Below are 16,745 nucleotides of genomic sequence, written 5' to 3'. Positions count from 1 at the left end.
TTCTTGCCAGAGAATCCCATGGACAGAGGAGCCTGGCGGGCTACATTCTATGGGGTCACAAAGAGGTGGACATGACTGAGTGACTAACACTTCCATGGCACAGACACGCTGTCTGAGGAGCACTGGCACTGCCTGGTCAGGAGATGGGTCCTCAGCCCACGTCCATGCTGGAAGGAAGGGAGCCCCTCTCCTATGTGTCCACGAGAGACATCTCAGTGAAGACGTCTCATCGCCTCTGGTTGGGCCATGTGACTTGCCCACTGTGCCAGGGCTGGGGCCACTAGCAGTCCTTCCTGGGTCCTTGTAATGAGGGAAGGGGTCGCATGACCAGCAGCCCCACTGGACCAGATGGAGAAAGAACATGTGCCCCCGCAGCGCAGATGGACACGGACTCAAGTTCCGGCCGATGGTTTGTGATAATAGGGTGATGGACTTCACACCTGGGCCTCACTTTCTCCCCTTCCAAAGTAAGAATAGTAGTGACCACGTTGGGGGCCATCATGAGGGCCAGATGACCAGCACGTGTGACGTGCTCGGAGCAGCACCTGGCCTGCAGCGGGGACTGCCACTTGCAGTCACCCCTCTCTGGGTCCTGAGGCACCTTCGCCGACGCCTGGGCTGCACAAGGCTGCCCATCTTGGGGCCTCTTACAAAGGGCAGGTGCGAGTACCCCTTATCCTTGTTTGTAACGTCAGACTCTAGTGCCTGCGGTCAGGGCCACTGTTATACAGCCCGCCACACCGGCAGCTCCTGGAGCAGAATGCTCGGAAGAGGCCGGCAGAGGGGCCCATGAATGTTTCATCACGAGATTCCCGAGGACCGCAGCTCCACAGGCAGCTTTGCACTGGATCCTTCATCTTGGTGACATGCGTCCTCACTCTCCCCTCTTGTCAACAGCGGATGTCCTAAGGAGGCCTTCACAGTTCAGCATCCACGGTTGCAGAAAGAGAAAACAAAGCAGCTGACTTGTCCCGCATGTCCCCTCGCAGAATCCTTTCTCAGCCATTAGCCCAGATGAGCTTCCCGTGAGACAGACACTCAGGGGCCATGGCGGCTGTGGTCTACAGGTGGGGAGCCGGGGTCTGGCTTCCCTCGCTCCCAATCCTTTCTCTAACACGGAAAGAGGAAGCCTTAAAGACATCCTGTGGCTGATTAAACGTAGAATTGGAGCAGAGTCTGAGTGTCTTTCAGAGAAGGCAATGGCACCCCACTCCAGTACTTTTGCCTGGAAAATCCTATGGATGGAGAAGCCTGGTAGGCTGCAGTCCATGGGGTTGCTAAGAGTCAGATACGACTGAGAGACTTGACTTTCACTTTTCACTTTCATGTATTGGAGAAGGAAATGGCAACCCACTCCAGTGTTCTTGCCTGGAGAGTCCCAGGGACGGGGGAGCCTGGTGGGCTGCCGTCTATGGGGTCGCACAGAGTCGGACACGACTGAAGTGACTTAGCAGCAGTAGCAGCTGAGTGTCTTTAAGCTGTTTTTAGTTTCTTCTTGGGAAATTGACCGAATCACATCTTTGTCCATTTTTATTTCGGGGTTTATTTAATAAATACTTGGAGCTCATTTCTGAGGGAATAAAGTGGGGGAGGGGAGGCCAAGAAAAGCAATGCTGAATTATAACTGTCCTGAAGTTCACAGTCTCAGGGGAAAGCAGACAATGCTCACTCATGCTTGTGCACACGCTCATACACATACACGGGCCCACGGGACATGTGTGCACACACATGTGCATACAGGCATAAGTGCACCCACAAATACATACCTGAGTATTTGGAGAGGATAAGTGGCTCCTTGAGGTCCAGAAACCTCATGTCAGATGGCACCCCTGCCCTCTCCTACTTGAAGCTGGTGCTGGGGCTGGAAAGGTATGGGGACCAGGCATCCCACACTCTGAGGGCAGGGATGCCATCTGACATGTGGCTCCTGGAAGGCCTTTTTGGGCTGTGTCGTGGAAGATTTAAAGTGCTCACACCCTTTGACCCAGCGATTCCCTCCCAGGGGTGGATTATGACAAAAGCACTGGGTGTGAGCCTGTGGGTGTGAGTGTGATGATGCTCTTGCAGTGGGCTTTGTGGATGAAATCACTGGGTGTGAGCCTGTGGGTGTGAGTGTGATGATGCTCTTGCAGTGGGCTTTGTGAATGACCAGCCAGTGTTCAGGGCGGGACTGGAGATGAACCGAAGGGGCAGCGGCAGAGGGAGGTGAGAGAGACAATGGCCGGTCCGTGGCGTGGGCTCCCGGGCGGCTCGGAGATGATGTGGACTTGAGTTTATTGATGTGGAAAGCTGTCCATGGCGGGAGGTACTGCACGTGATCACAGAGCACAGGCAGTGTGTCCCAAATGGGGCCACTTCTCGCAATCCTCTCTCTCTCTCCCCATCACTCCTGCTCTCCAGCTCTAAGAATAATGTAGAACATGAAGCTTAAAAACCTATTTACCAACATTTTAATGGCTCCAAAAGATGAGATTGCCAGTAATTTTCTTTCACTTCATCACTCCTTTAGGTATTGTCTTAGCTTTTTTAAAAAAATTTTATGATTTTTGCAGTCAATGCTTATTACTTTAATAACAGTAAAAATGTGATTTTTATGTTTTTCAGTGATTCTTCTGTGCCCCATGATGAAGGCAGGGGCCTGTCTGCAGAATGTCCCCTTGACTCACCATAAAGGAGGGAAAGATCCATTTATGACACTTCTCAAGCACCTCTTAGGCAAGGCGCTGAGTTGGAGGCATTCACATGGATACTCTCATGGAACCCAAGCAGCCGCTCTGTGATGTCATGGTCATCACTCACATTTCACAGTAAAGATGTGGGTCAGAGGGGGTAAGCGGTGTGCCAAGGTCACACAGCTGGGGCTCTAGCCACATGGGGAGGAGGTGCATGGAGAAGGGGTGTTGCCTTTCCTGGGGCTTGAAATGGTCTAGCCCATGAGTGACATGTCACCACTAAGGGAGAGCTTCTCGATTGGCTGAATGGACGTGGCCAAGGATGAGTCCTGGCTGGCTGTGAGCAGTGTCGGCAGGAAGAAGCGGGTGAGTGCCAGGCCTGGGCCGGCGGGGGATGGAGGTGGAGACCTGGCCCCAGCAGAGTGGGGTGCTGGAGTGAACTGTGCCCTGAAGATGAGTCACCCACGTTCTTGGGGGCAGTTTCTACAGCAGGGAGGTGTGTCAACAGCCCTGCAGACCCTATGCCTGGGCTTCAGAAAGGAGCAAGGGGGACCCTCAGGGAGAGGCGTGAGAAGGGCTGGGGGTGTCCCACTCGTGTGGTATTTGTGGCACTGAGCCTGGGGCTGTGGTCAGGGTGACCAGTGGAAGGTGAACACAGATCTTCACGGGTGCTCTGCCAAGTAATTAGCGTGTATTGACCGTTTAACATCTCCACAAAGCAGGCAATGCTGCTGGAACTGATTCACAGATGGGGAGACTCGAGATCCAGAGAGGCAGAGAGACTGGCCTGAAGCCTCACAGCCCATAGGAAGGTGAATGTTTGTGTCCCCCAGTCAAGCAGCCCTCATCCCCAGTGTGATGGTGTTTGGAGGCAGGCATTTCCTTTGGGAAACATTTAAGGTTAGATGGGGTCACGAGGGTAGGGCCCCAGTATGGAATTAGTGTCCTTATGAAAAGAGGAAGAGACACATGATCTGAGACTACGGCAAGAAGTCTGAAAGCCAGTGAGCGAGTCCTCACCAGACCTGACCCTGCTGGCATCTCCCTCTCAGCCCCCAAGCTTCACAACCGTGTGGAGTTAAGTCCTTGACGCCTGAGGCCTCAGTGTACAGTATTTTGTTACAGCGGCCCAGACTGGTTGAGCCATGGGCTGAGCTGGGTTTGCACCCCGCATGCTGGGTCTTAGCCCTGCCTTGCCTGGCCACAGTGCCATGACCTCCCTGATAGTGAATTTAGACCAGACACTGCTGCCCCAGGCCAGTGGGATGAGGAAGTGAGCTGAACACTCTTGGGCTCATGTCTTAACCTCTCTGAGCTGCAGGCACTTCAGCCATGAATGAGGAATATAGTTGCATCCCCTTTTCTGATTCCTCCGAGTGTGAAATGAGGAATGAAATGGTAGGACATGGCATGCGTCTCGAAGGACTGCTGCAACAAATCACCACAGACAGGTGGCTTAAAGCAACAGGAGTGGATTCTCTTACAGTCCTGGAGGCTAGAAGTCCAAAAGTTGTGGGCAGGGCCGCACTGCCCCTAAGGCCTCTGGGGAAGGGTCCTTCCTGAATCCTCTGGCTTCTGGGGCCCTGCAATGTTGGCAGCTCCATCACTGTCTGACTCCATCATCACGTGGACTCTCCTCTGTGTCTCTGTCTGTCCCCAAATCTTGCTCTTCTTTCTCTTAGAACGATGCCAGTTCTTTTCTGATTTGTTTTTGTTGATACAACTCACTGTGATTTTAAAAATAAACTTTACATTGTGGGATAGTTTTAGATTTATAGAAAAAATTCAGAGATGGTACAGAGAGTTCCCATATACCCACACCCGTTTCCTGCTATTAATAACATCTTACATGACTGTGGTGCATTTGCTACAGCTAACAAATCAGTATTGATAGATTGTTATTAAATGAACTCTGTCTTTGTTCAAATCTCAGTTTCCTGCTCCACGCTGAGGCCCCTCTTGGCCGTGGCACGTTCTCAGAATTTCTTTGTTTTGGATGACCTTGACAGTTTCGAGGGAGTCAGATATTTTGTAGAATTTCTCTGATGTTTTTCTCATGATTAGACAGGGGTGATGTGTTTTGAGAAGGAAGAACACAAACAATGCCATTCTCACTACATTATATCGCGAGCACAGGCTGTCAACACTGTTTTTGACTGTGGGTGTTGACCTTGGTCACAGGCGAAGGCAGTGTTTGTCAGGCTCTCCAGTGAAGGTCACTGCCACCCCCTCTCTGTCCTGTTTGCCTTGGAAGGGAGCCACTGTGCAGGGCCCGTGTCTGGAGAGAGGGAGGGGAGGTCCTGCTCCCTCCATGAGGGCAGAGTATCTGCAAACATTATTTAGGATTTTTTGGCGTGGGAGGTTTGTCCAGATTTATTTATTTATTTATCCAATCATGTATTTATGTCAGTATGAGCTCAAGGGTAACTAGTTCATTCTTTGGAGTATAATCCCTGGCCACAATATTTCTGTTGCTGGAGTTGTTCCAGCCGCAGCCACCAGGAGCTCTTCCTGTCGACCTTGACATGCTCCCTGGTGATGCTCTTGGTTGAATAGATCCTCTCTTTCTGACCCAGCAAGTGCCCCGGGATCATCGCGTGTGTGCCCTGCTCCATCCCAGAGTCAGCTGTTCCTCCAAGGAGTCCCGCCTGGAGAACGGGGTTAGAAGCCAACATCTGGTGCTGGGGGTGCCTGCTGCTACGGGGTGTCACTGCTCCAGGCTCTCAGCCGACAGAGCAAGGACACGTGTGTGTGTCACCAACCCGGTGCACACGCATGTGTGGATGTTTCTGTGTGTGCCCACCTGTATCTCTATTCAGCTAGACGGGTGCTTATCCTGGTGTCTCCAGTGCCAATCCATCCCCACGGGGAACACCCCAGCCCCCTCCCCTTCTCCAACAGGGAGAACCCTGCTCCCACTGCCCGCCACCTACTCACCTGATTGTCCAGCCGCGTCTGCACGTGCAGTGGGACCGGAGCTCCAGGCCGGCGCCCCGTGGGGACAGTTTATTCCCCGGAGCACAGAGCTCCGCCCCTCTGCCTTTAGTCCCACACACGCCCCGTGTCCCCATGTTACTTCAGGCAGCTCCTTTCTCCTCTCACTCTTTGCTGTGGGTTTCTGATCATAGATATTTTCTTTTCAGATGTCAGAAATACAGGAAAGCACAGGAAAAGATTGGAAAGACCCTAGCATCTCCCTCCAGGAGAGCCTCTGTGCGTGTCGGTGTTCATCCATCCATCCTTTTCTACCCTAAATTGTACCCCGAATCAATCTTCTCTAGCTTGCTTAATAATATCATTCATTCACAGAGAACCTGCTTTCCCAAGTTTGTGAACAGGGGTGTGCTTACCACACAGCCAATGCTATGTCAGGCTCTAGAAGTTCCAGGGACATCACGAGGAAAGGCGACTCTTCCCTTGAGAGGCCCCCGGCCTCGGGGGTGTGGAGATGGATGTGCTTCCAACAGTCACAGGATCAGATGGAAGACTGCACCTGGGACGCGTCATGGGAAGAACTGGCACGTGGTGCTGAGTGCTCCGGCCTGGTTCCACAGGGTCGGGGGTGCTGCCCTGGGGAGGGTCCTCAGTGACGCTCTGAAGCATGACCGTGACTGGCAGAGAGGAGGGGCGAGGATGCCACCTGGCAGAGGCCATGGTCCCGGGGCATCAGGACACATCTGTGGGCGGCCAGCATGGCCTAGCGGGGGCTGCAGGGGAATCTGTGGAGACTGGCTGTGGCCACAGGCCTGGAGAGTGTGGGCAGCCCACGAAGCACACGGGAGCCCTGGCGGGGATTTGCACTGGCGGGAGTCACGATCTGATGGACTCCTGGCTGTCCTGTAAGAAGTGCTGGGGAGGCCAGGGGGACGAGGCCCAGGGGAATGAGATGAGGCTGCAGCAGCAGCAGAGAGAACTGGCCATTTTGGGTGATGTCTTAGCAGTGGTGTCCCCCGTAGGCCCTCATGCCACCCAGACCCGATCAGAGAGTCCTCCCCAAGCTCTTCTCTGCCCCCAGGCCTTTGCATGCGCTGGCCTCTGCCCCTGGTCCCTGCACACACTGCTGCCTTCCCTTGGTCACAGCTCAAGCGCTGGAGTTCCCCTCTCAAGCCAGCCTCCTGCTCTCCTGACCTCAGCACCAGACGCAGTCCCAGAAGTGTCCTCCTGCCCACGTCCCCTGCCACCGCCCCACCACGGGACCCTGCATGGTGACTGGGGACGCGGCAACCTTGACGCTGGCAGGAGCGGTCCAGGCTGCTGGCTGCACAGGACGACCCACGTGCTGAGACAAAAGGCGCACGTGTTCACTCACGGGGGTGGAGACTTGGTTGATTCCAGGTTCAGATGAGCCAGGGATCCCGCACAATATGCCTGAGGCTCTAGATGGTGGGGGTCGGAGATGGCCCCTCAGCAGTGCCTCCCGTTGTCAGGTCCGGGGGCTGTGGCTCCTGGCACCTGTTCCCACCACTGGGAGTGACTTATGGCCCAGTCTGGGGCTGGCCAGCGTGATCAGGGACGAGAGTGCTCTAATTACCAAACGTCCCGCATGATTAACTAGGAAATTAATAAGCCGAGCATTCCCTCTCCACCTGGTGAGCATCTCGGAAGCCCATAAACATGCCGGCATCCGAATGCCCCTGCGAGGTGTCCCCCCGCCCTGCCTGCATCCGTCAGCACCTGGCGATTTATGGTCCTTTCCAGAATGTCTCCATGCCAGGGCCTCGTTCCAGAAACCGGAACCGGGTCTCAGCGCCCACTTACTGCCCACCTGCTCGCTGGAGACCATCAGGCTCAGCCCGCAACCCCCTGCTCTGAGTCTGTCACCTCCTCTGCCCCTGCCTTGCCATTTGCACAATGGCGGTGGCACTGCCCAGTGTGACCCTGTCCTCAAGGTCAGACTGGACGATGCCCTGACGGGTGCTGCTGCTTCCTCCCTCTGCCCTGCCTGCTGGAGGAGTCCCTGACCTGGTGAACTGAGTCTGAGGTCTGTCCCTTGTCCTGTGTGTTGGGGGGTGGATCAGGAGGCTTCTGCCACATTTCTTGGTCCTGCGTGTCCCCCGTGGGGGGCTCCAGGCATCAGTGGCTCTTTACCCGCCCCCCTCCTTTCCTGCTCCCCTCCCAGGAGTGAGCCGGCAGTATGGCACTGGCTTTGTCCTGGGCTCAGCCGCCTCACATTTGGGGTGGGGGACCCTCTGGACTGACCTGAATCTCTCTTTCAGTCAAGCTGTCGCTCCAGCCTGAGCGAGTCTTTCTTGCTCCTGTTGAAGAACAGTTTCTCTTCCCTTTGGCCGTGATTCCCACGTGGGCTTCTCCGGGAGGAACGGAACTGAGCAGTGTGAGTGCAGGTCTCAGGCGGCCGAGCCGTGAGCCACGGCGCTCTGAGCAGAAACTCCGCAGGGCTGGGTGGGGGGCCGTGGAGGATCAGCCACTGGTCCTGGGCTTGCAGGAGGGGGCAACAGACGGGGTGTCCTGGGGCCTGCTCAAGCTCCGGGTTCCCTGTGCCCCAAGATGGTGGTGGCTGTGATGCCACACCCCCGGCCCAGGGCACGCCCGGCACAGCTGCCTCCTCCTCCCTCACTCCTCAGGCCCACGGAGGGCAGGACAGTGGTGGGGGCATCACAGGTTGGCAGAGCTCCAGACCCCACCACCTGGGCCATGGTCGCATCCTCCTCTCCTTCCCTGGGTGGCCATGGAGCCTGCGGCACCCTGGGGCCTCGGTTTGTCATCTGCAGTGTGGGCGGTGCTGCCTCCTCTCCCAGGAGGGTTGTGAGCCTTAAAGGGAGGTCCTGAAGGGAGCCCTGGGGGAGCAGCCCTGGGGAAGGGGATGGGAGTCCTTGGGGGAGGGGAGTGGCTTGGGTGGCCAGGAGCCGGCCCAGAGGCAGGAGCGCAGGACGGAGTTGCTGGAAGATGTTGTTCACCAAACGTGTCGCACTAGCAGCAATTTGTCCCACTTTTGAGGTCATTTTTCTCTTGGACTCACTTTTGAGCATTTCAAGCTCATTTGTCCTCTGGAAGTAAATTTCCAGCCATGGACTCATTTCAGCCATTGGTCAGGCGGATGTGGGCCGGGAGGGCACAGCGTTGGCAGAGGCCAGGCTCCGGGGGGCTGGCAAGGCAGCGGACCCTGGGAGGGTGCTGCGGGGCCTTGGGAGCCGAGAGGAGACCCCTTCTCTGTGAAGGTTGATGGCAGCAGGCTCAGCCCCATCTAGACCCGCTCAGGAGATGAATTCCCTTTGGATTAGCGTTAAGTATATTAAAAAAAAAAAAATCAGGGCCCAGAAAAGTGAGAATTAAGTAGAATTTAATATTCATCACGCCTCGGGAGAGGGAAGATTTCCTAAGTTTAGAACTAATACAAGGAATCAGGAGAGAAAATATGGACAGATTTGACTGCATAAAAATGAAAATCTTCTGCATGTCAAAATTAACCCACCAAATAAAAAGGCAAAAAAATATGGCCTGGGAAATATATTTGCAGCAAATATGACAGACAGAGGCTTAATTTCTTTATTAAATAAAGAGCTTATAAGAATATCTGCAAAAACATAGAAATGCATATGATGTAAAGTTCAGACTTTTTTTTTTAAAAGAGAAGGAGGTGTTTAAACGATAGGGAAAAACAAACGAAAATCTTACACGTGGAGGAAAACCTGTGTGCAAGCACCATGATGTTGAGAGTGAATTTTATGGACTGGTGCTTTTTTTATGTCTATTTTTTCTTTCTATTTTCCTAGAATTTTCAAAAAATTTTAAAGAGTATGCTTTACCCTGCAAAAAGTGTGATGGATTCGTGAATATATTTGCTGTATTATTACTGTTAACAATTCTTATTTTAAAAAATTTTACTGATATACAGTTGACTTTCAGTGTTAATTTCTGCTATACAGCAAAGTGACTCAGTTATGTATATTAATATATATATATGTTCTTTTCCATTATGGCTTATTACAGGATATCGAATACAATTCTCTGTGCTCTACAGTAGGTCCTTGTTCATTTATCCTATATACACGAGTTTGCGTCTGTTAACCCCAAACTCCCAGTATCGTCATCAACCTCGTTACTATTATTGGAAGTAGCAGCAATACTCACTGTTTGTTAAGCAGCTGCTGATATGAGATGCGTGCACTGCTGTGTGTGTGAAGCATTTTCCACTCATCATTTCATTTAATCCACACAACACCCCTGGGAAGCAGGTATTATTATCCCCACTTTAACGATGTGAAAACTGAGGCTCAGAGAAGTTAAGGCCTCTGGCAAGGGTAGGACGGCTAAGTGGGAGATGTGGATCTGAACACGGGGCTTGGACCTCAGGTTGCCCCAGGGTGGCTAAGTGACAGCTGGGATGGGAGTGGAGAGGCCCTTCCGTGGCCCCACTAGCCCCCAGGGCAGTGCTAAGATCGAAACCCACCTTGTGTGCAGATGGGCTGAAGGAGCCCTTGTCCTCCAGGAAGGGCAGTGTGTTCCAGCCTTGCCTGTCTCACTCCCTTCCCAGTAAAATAGAAACCAATCCAGACAACGCCAGGAGTTGAGAGGGCTCAGGAGGCCCTGGCAGGAGGCATGCATTTGCAGTTCCACACGTGCACAAAATGCTTATTAGAAATCTGACAACAAGGCCAATGTATTCTTAGACTAATTGACTAAGAATCCTTGAACTTGACACAACTTGGGGAAAAATAACAGAGAAACGATGCAAAAAAGCTCAGAAGCAGCTCAGCTCTTCTTTCTGGGTCAGCACGTGCTCTGGTGATTCCTGTTATGCTTATGCTGAGAAGGGGAAGGAGCCCTGAGACTCATCATTCAAGATGGTCCTTGAAGCCTTCAAAATGGGAACAAACTGGGGGGTAAAACCCCACACAGATGGGTCGTGTCACCTACCCTACGCATAGCCCTGGGCTCAGAGATGAAAACAGCTTGGCCCTGGGGTGGTGTGAGCCCTGGGTGCAGTAGAGGCTTTCCTGGAGGAGGTGTTTATGTTACTGAGCCCACAGGAAGGCTGCAGGTCCTGAAAGGTGAGACACAGGGAGGGCTGAGGAGACTTGGCAAGTGGCTTTTGGTGGCACTCAGGATCTCTGTGGGGAAGCCGCAGGAGGTAAGTGAACCCTGAGAACTGGAAGTGGTCACTCTGCCTGGGCCTGTGGCCTCTAGGAGATGGGCAGGTGGTCACAGGCTTCAGAATCACAGTGTCTTTGGGGAACTAAAAGGAGAGATTCAGCTATCATCTGGGGCTAGTGAGGTGGCTGTTAGTGGAGAAGAGAAACTCTGACTTCCCCATCTTCTGGAACTCTCCTCCAAGGAAGCTATTGTCCATGTTTTACAGAAGAGAAAACTGAGGGTCAGAGCCACAGCCCCACAGCCTTCCTGGTGCTGGTCCCTGTGGCCCGAGATGTGGCTCCCTGCCGCGGTGCACAGCACCCTCCAGGTCGGGTGCCAAAGGAGGGCACCCTCGTGAGGCCAGCCTCCTTAGGGCTCCTCCTGGCCCATCCTGTTTGCGGCTCTCCTGGGCAGACCGCTGGTCCTCAGCACACAATGGGCTATTGAGCCTGAGCCCCTTAGCCACCACGCCAAGTCGGACTCCCCTGATGTCCAAGGCCTCAGCCGAGCAGATGTGTGCAGTAGGTGCTCCATAAATGCTCTCCAAACAACCAAATCCAGAGACTAAGTGCAGCTGGGGCAACTCTGGGGCGGTCTACCCTGACTCCAGATAAAATGAACGCAAGCTGTAGTCACATGTTCTGAAAATGTCACTTCAACTCAATTCACGTGATGTCATCTGCCCCCAAGTCTTCCCCGTCCTTCCTCTCAGTTCAACTCCAGACCTCGGATCCAACTGTCTTCAGTTTTCACCTTGACTCAATCCAAATCAAATTGGGTCAGTTTCCTTTCAATGCCATTCTATTGAATTCTTTCTCTAGAATTCGATTTCCTTTCTTTGATTTGGCAAAATTCAATTCCTTCAATTCATTTCAGTTGGCCTCAGACCAGTTTGGGGACTTTAACCCAATCCTGGCCAATAATTCAACTACAAATACTTTTCCAATCGGATCCAAGATGACTCAACTCGCTTCAGGGCCCCAGCTGGTCCCTAGGCATCCTCCCGCGTGTGAATCACTGCGATCATCCTCCACGTGTCTTTTGAGCTCCTGAGCCCTGCAGGGTGCTGTCCTTCTGATGTGGGATGACAAAGAGGCTCCTTTCTGGAGAATAAGCTGGAAGGAGATAAAATGTGCATGACTTCTTGCTTTGGGTGAAGCTGTCTCCAGTCTGTCGCTTCCTGTTCTCCCTGTGATGCCCCCAAGAGAAGGTGTCTGTGTTTCAGAGTCATAGTCCCTGTTGGAGGGCTGGGGAAGCAGAGGCACACGGCTGAAGTCCCCAGCCTTACAGCATAAGTGCTCAGATCTTGAACCTGGGCTACTTGACAGCAAAGCTCTCTAGCTTGACGTTTCCATGAGAAAATAATAGCAATTCAGTCAATGAATTTGTTCAACAACATTGAGTGATTCCAAGGAGCTGATCATTGTTTTAGGCAGTGGGGATGCGGAAGTAGGGGCGGCAGCCACTTCCCAGCCCCATGGGACGTGGTCCAGTGTGGGGGGAGATGGAAGTTCACACGAGCAACACGGGGGTGTCTCCAGCTTTGGTGGGAGTGGGGAAGGTCAGGAGAAGATTCCAGGGGGTGGTGGTATCATGACTGCACATAGTAAGCACTGGATAGGTACAGCTGAATGAGGGAATCACTGAGTCACGGCCTTCCTTGGCTTTCAGGGGATGACTCTCCCCTGGTCCAGTCCTTGCTTGAGCCTAGAGCACTACCCTCCTGCTCACAGGTCAACACAGTGGCCAGAGCCATCACCATTTGGTCACAGACTTTGTGCCGAGTAGCTTCCTTGCTTCAGTTGACACCAGTTTCTTCACCTGCTTCTTGTTGTACCTGAATCCCAGCTTTTCTTCTGATGCTGGAAATGATTGAAGGCAGGAGAAGGGGACGACAGAGGATGAGATGGTTGGATGGCATCACTGACTCAATGGATACAAGTTTGAGTGAGCTCTGGGAGTTGGTGATGGAAAGGGAAGCATGGTATGCTGCAGCCCATGGGGTTGCAAAGAGTTGGACATGATTGAGTGACTGAACTGAACTGAACTGAACGTCAGCCCAGCTACCACAGATTCAGCCACCATATCAGTCCTTCCAATCTTCAGTCCTTCCAGACTCACTGACTTCAGCTGCCTTGGGTTCTCACTCGGGTAGTTTCTCATGGTTTTACCTTCCTGGGTGACCTTTGTCCCTCTGAAAGCTGTAAGACTTTTATAATGAGGCATACGTGCACAGAGGGTACTCCCAGAGGTGGATATAAATGGATGGAGGTCAAGAAGGTCTAAATAGAAATGCAATGAGTGCAATAGAAAGAAAGGGATTGAAGGAGTTGGAGCAAGTTGGGAGACATCGACTTTTCCTATGGGAGGCATACATTCAGGATAGAATAAGCGGGATTCTCAGGGACCACCACAATATTCTCCCCCATGAAATTAAAAGACGCTTGCTCCTTGGAAGAAAAGCTATGACAAACCTAGACAGCATATTAAAAAGCAGAGACATTATTTGGCCAACAAAGGTCAAGAGATCTGGACCATAAAGAAAGCTGAGCACTGAAGAATTTATGCTTTTAAACTGTGGTGTTGGAGAAGACTCTTGAGAGTCCCTTGGACCCAAGGAGATCCAACCAGTCCATTCTAAAGGAAATCAGTCCTGAATAGTCATTGGAAGGACTGATGCTGAAGCTGAAGCTCCAATACTTTGGCCACCCGATGTGAAGAACTGACTCATTGGAAAAGACCCTGATGTTGGGCAAGATTGAAGGCAGGAAGGGCACGACAGAGAATGGGATGGTTGGATGGCATCACTGACTCTATGGACATGGGTTTGAGCAAGCTCTGGGAGTTGGTGATGGACAGGGACGCCTGGCATGCTGCAGTTGCAAAGAGTCAGACACGACTGAGTGACTGAACTGACTGAACTGACATCTTCTCTGACCCTCTCCCAGCAATGTGGAGGAGTGGGCTTTTCAGCACCTCGCCTCTGTGGACAGCGCCCAGCCGCCCAGCCACCTGGCTGTCCTTTCTACCTTTTCTGTCCATATCGCCTGTCCTTACCTCATCCTCTGCTTGATGCATTTATCAGACAGCGAATTCGACCAAAGGGGCTGCAGAAGGACCAACAAACTGTCCCCCCAGTGAGAGTGTGATTCTTTGGAGACAGACAGAACTGGATTCAAGTCCTGGTCTTTGCCTTGTCACAACTTTGACTCCCATTTCCCCACCTGTCATGCTGAGTGACTATGAGGAGTTAACAGGGTGGTATTTGTCAGATGCTTGATGGAGAGCAGGGCTTCAACAGCTGTTTGCTTCTTCCCTCTAAGTCGCATGTATCAACTTTCCCAGGGATTCCTAATGCCTGAGCCAGATGGCTGAGGAGCAGACATCTTGGCAAACTGGTGGGGGAGATTGTCTTTAGCAAGCACCACGCTGAGGCTCACCTTGGTGTGGGGAGGAGAAGCAGCTATGTTTTGACATCTCCCAGGTCTTTTCTGGGAGTGAGGGGGTGCGACAGCTAATGATGGGCTCTACAAGGGCAGTGCTTGACTCAAGCGATGGAGAGTGGAAGGTAAGATTCCAGCCACGTGCATGATACTGGGGAGACTGGATGGCAACTTGCCCCTGTCATCATCTTGTTCCATGGCTGCCTGCCCATCCCTGACTGCGTTGGCCCTTTTGACAGTAAACGTCCTCCCCCACCCCACACGCACCTCATAAGAGGCTAAGACAGAACCATAGGAGGAGAGAAACAAGGGTCTGCCTGGAACTTGTCAGGATGCCCTCACCCCAAGGCTGCTTTTGGGTGATGGTCCTGGGGATATCTGGGCATATCATACTAGACTCAGAATTCCACCTCATTCCTGCCCCAGCCCCTGCAATGGGGGCATTCTATCTCGTTCACTGCTTTTTCCTCCTCCGCGATGTGGCTGCCCCCCGTGCTGGTTTCTTATGGTACTGGGTGGCCTGATGGCACATCGGGCTGTCATTGCCATAGCCTGCATGATGCGTGACTCACCAGAAAACTGCACGAGGTGAGTTCTTTCCGGGAGGCCCGTCCCCAGAGAGCTGGTCTCCAGACCCCGAGGGAAGATGGGTTTTCCTCTAGGGAAGTTCAGATCGCAGTCATTTCACAACAGGTTGTTCCTAAGATAGGTCAGCTGGGAACACACTCCAGGCTCCCCTCTCCTGGGCGGGCACGTCTGCTGGCCCTTCAGTGAGGATACTGGCCTTGTGGCCTGGCCTTTGCTCACAGGTACCAGTTTGCTGTGCCTGCAGCCTCTGGGCCCTCCCACTGAGGCTCTGTCCCACCTCTCGGAGCCTCAGGTTTTCTATCTGCAGAACAGGGAGAAGAGGATGACACCTAACAGAGAGGGTGACGCGTGCCAGCCGCTGACGGTGCCGTGGGGAGTGTCACCCAGGTTAAGCTTTCTTGTGGGATGTGGCGGGGGGCAGGCACAGGTCTGGGATCCTGCAAAGCACACCAGGGATGGCCCATTAGGAGACTTGTGAACCTCTCTTAGCTCCTGCCTCTCTGTCTGGCAAATGCAGGATGCGATGAGGTCGACCTCTGACCCCCTCAGTGGAGTTTCTCTAGTTATATAAACTGATACTCAACCTGCTCGAATTACACAGTGGGTGCATCAGGTGAATCCCTCTGAAAACCAGCCCCACTGTAAGCTGCGCCGGGCACACACCATCCTATGCCTGAAATAAGACTGAGGCCAAGCCCTTCCCAGAAGAGGAAGCTGAAGGTCAGGGAGGTCCCCTGGTGGTCCCCACAGTGCATAGCGTGTGTGTGGTTTATCTGGGGTAAATGTTAGTTGGTCTAATTCTTTAGCTTGTGCTCGGGCCCTTCTCTGGCCTCCCCTACTCCTCTCATGAACCTCAGATGTCACAGTAGTTCCCCCGTGAGGCCATCTGGGTCTCAGCGAGAGCCAGATCCAGACCAGATAGGAGAGTCTACCAGCTGGTTGTCACACAGCAGGCTGGGTCGGGGGCGGTGAGGTGCTGCCTCCAGTCCTGCTCCCATTGCCAGCCCAGCCTGTCTTTACCTGGCTCTCTGGTGTCTAGACCCTGCCCCAGTCCACAGCCCCCAGCCTGCAGACCCCAGTCTGCAGCACCCCAGTCTTCAGCCCCCAGCCTGCAGGCCCCAGTCTGCAGGCCCCCAGTGCGCAGGCCCCAGTCTGCAGGCCCCCAGCACGCAGGCCCCTGCCCGCAGGCCCCAGTCTGCAGGCCCCCAGCGCGCAGGCCCCCGCCCGCAGGCCCCCAGTCTTCAGCCCCTAGCCCAGAGGCCCCAGTCTACAGGTCCCCAGTCTGCAGGCCCCCAGCCCACAGGCCCCAGCCCGCAGGCCCCTACCTGCAGGCCCCCAGTCTGCAGGCCCCCAGCCCACAGGCCCCCGGCCCGCAGGGAGGTTCAGAGCCACCTCACGTGGAAAGCTGGGGGGTACTGGAGAGTCCGAGGGGGGAGAGCTGTCCCCGTTGCTGGGCCATGTGCCGGTGTGTGTGAGAGTGACGGAGTTAATTTCCCAAACACCATCTGAGCTGAGTGCATTTTGATGAGGGTGATGGTTTTTTAAATTTTAAATTAGAAATTACATTTTTACCTCTGCCAAAATAAAGATGAGAAATCAGATAAATCTGGTTCGAAAAGGGCTGGAACCGGGGAACGTGTGTCTGACAGACTCTCTGCTGAGCAAACAGACCCGGATGCCAGTGTGTGTCTGGAGCTTGGTCCCCGGGACTCTGGGCTGCCGGGGCCTCTGTAGCCCTAGCCAAGCTGTCTGCAGAGCCGGGGGCGGTGGGGCTGCACACACGGGCTGGGCTCCCGGGAGGGGCGGTGGCCTGGACACCCCAGGAACCTGCTTCCTCCTTCCTGGAACCTCCAGGTCACATGCTGGCTGCAGTGCTGAGCGTCTCCGGGGCTGGTGGGGGTGGTGGGCTCAGCCCATCGGTTTCCCCCGGCATCTTTGAGAGACCATTCTG

At 53.6% G+C, this 16,745-nt stretch overlaps 2 long non-coding RNA genes across 5 annotated transcripts; one reads left to right on the top strand and one right to left on the bottom strand.

Moving 5' to 3' along the window:
* The first annotated feature begins 1,442 nt into the window (after window positions 1-1,442).
* Window positions 1,443-5,985, top strand: LOC113904060. Of its 3 annotated transcripts, none has more exons than XR_003514390.1 (3): window positions 1,443-3,038; window positions 3,392-3,484; window positions 5,249-5,573. It is a non-coding gene; the product is annotated as an uncharacterized LOC113904060 (long non-coding RNA). The 3 variants fall into 3 exon arrangements; XR_003514388.1 differs by lacking the exon at window positions 5,249-5,573 and adding an exon at window positions 5,816-5,985 and having other exon boundaries at window positions 1,454-3,038; XR_003514389.1 differs by lacking the exon at window positions 5,249-5,573 and adding an exon at window positions 5,816-5,985 and having other exon boundaries at window positions 1,455-3,038; window positions 3,395-3,484.
* LOC113904059 lies at window positions 5,031-8,538 on the bottom strand. 2 transcript variants are annotated; one of them, XR_003514386.1, is made up of 2 exons: window positions 7,872-8,538; window positions 5,031-7,124 (listed from the first exon to the last, which is right to left on the bottom strand). It is a non-coding gene; the product is annotated as an uncharacterized LOC113904059 (long non-coding RNA). The 2 variants fall into 2 exon arrangements; XR_003514387.1 differs by having other exon boundaries at window positions 5,031-7,048.
* Window positions 8,539-16,745: the final 8,207 nt, after the last annotated feature.

Source organism: Bos indicus x Bos taurus, chromosome 14 (assembly GCF_003369695.1).
Source record: "Bos indicus x Bos taurus breed Angus x Brahman F1 hybrid chromosome 14, Bos_hybrid_MaternalHap_v2.0, whole genome shotgun sequence".
In the NCBI taxonomy this organism is placed as follows: domain Eukaryota; kingdom Metazoa; phylum Chordata; class Mammalia; order Artiodactyla; family Bovidae; genus Bos; species Bos indicus x Bos taurus.
The sequence above is the reverse complement of the archived record's forward strand: the minus strand, read 5'-3'. Positions and strand labels throughout refer to the sequence as shown.